The sequence below is a fragment of the Theropithecus gelada genome, chromosome 12 (assembly GCF_003255815.1).
Source record: "Theropithecus gelada isolate Dixy chromosome 12, Tgel_1.0, whole genome shotgun sequence".
Classification (NCBI taxonomy): Eukaryota; Metazoa; Chordata; class Mammalia; order Primates; family Cercopithecidae; genus Theropithecus; species Theropithecus gelada.
In genome coordinates, this window is record NC_037680.1 from 57827234 (window position 1) to 57828576 (window position 1343).

The window sequence follows — 1343 nt, forward strand, 5'->3', positions numbered from 1 at the left end:
AAGAGACCACAGCGTATTTTCCACAAACGATTATGTATAACTAAGCTTATAGCTCATGGATATACCACTGCCTCCATTTACATCTTACAAACAATAAGAAAACACTATTCCAAATATTATGTTTCAAAGTTTAAAGGCAAACTTAAGGAATTTTTTTTTTTTTTCTCAGAGGAAAAAAAAATAGCATTTTGGGAGATACCTTTGCCATACCACCTGCGTAACCCCCACTAATTTCTACCAGGTAGGAAGGTGGAATCTACCAAGTAGGGAGGCCAGTACCCTAAGACCTCCTTGATACATTGCTAAGGCACAAAGCAAAGCACTAAAAACCACCTGTGATCTAAATTTATTAGGAGGAAAGTGTTGTATAAACCAGTGGGACTCAAGGGTTACTGTCTGGAAATCCCGATTTACTAAAAGAAGAGGAGATTTGTAGTTTCCATATCAAAGGGTGAGCTGAGCTGTGCAGAGTGGCCTTTGTTCATGTGGCAATTACAGTGTTTGCACACTTCTCAAGTGCTTGAAAAGAGTCCTCCTCCAGCATTAAGGTAGTGGGGGGCACTATTCATTTGCTTAACAAGCTACTTTCCCTTCTCTCTTCCTTTCCCTCCCCTCTAAAGATAATACAGAAAGATAAACAGCACCCTAGGGCCAATTTAAATAATCATAAATTTTCTATCAGAGAAGCTCAAAAAACACACTTAATTTTCTTGGCCCTTTTTAGTTTTGCATATTTTCAGATCTGTGCTCACAGATACTGAGCATCTTAACACAAAGTGATTTATTTGATGGTGAAGTTTTAGTGACTGTGTAAAGCCTATAGATTATTTCAACACTGTTTTTCAATAATATTACATAGGAAAAAGGTAAAGTCATTTCATAAAGTTTTCAAATATACAATAATGAGCTATCAATTCAAGTACTAACAGTATCATCTTAGAATAACTAAAATTATTATAACCAAATGTTCTTAAGGCATAAGTTTTGATGTTTTATCTTTTTTCATTTTTAATGGTGGTACTTTTGGGTAAATTAGTGAGTTTGTTGATTATTCTCAGAAGGGTGATTTCTGAAAAGCAGAATATTTTATAGTTAAAAAGTGAAACGACTTTTCAGGACAACATAATTATTTTCCTCTGTTCATCATTCAATCATGTTTGTGCTCAGATTTTCTCTTCACTGTAGAATAGACAGTGGGGCAGGTTATTAGTTAAGCTACTAGATATGATCATTCATAAGATAAACTAGTGTGTCAGTATTTCCAACTAAGGCAATCAGTCAAGAATTTCTCCTTTCCCTTGATTTATATTTTTGAGTTGTTGGTGAATGTTTTCTACATTTTA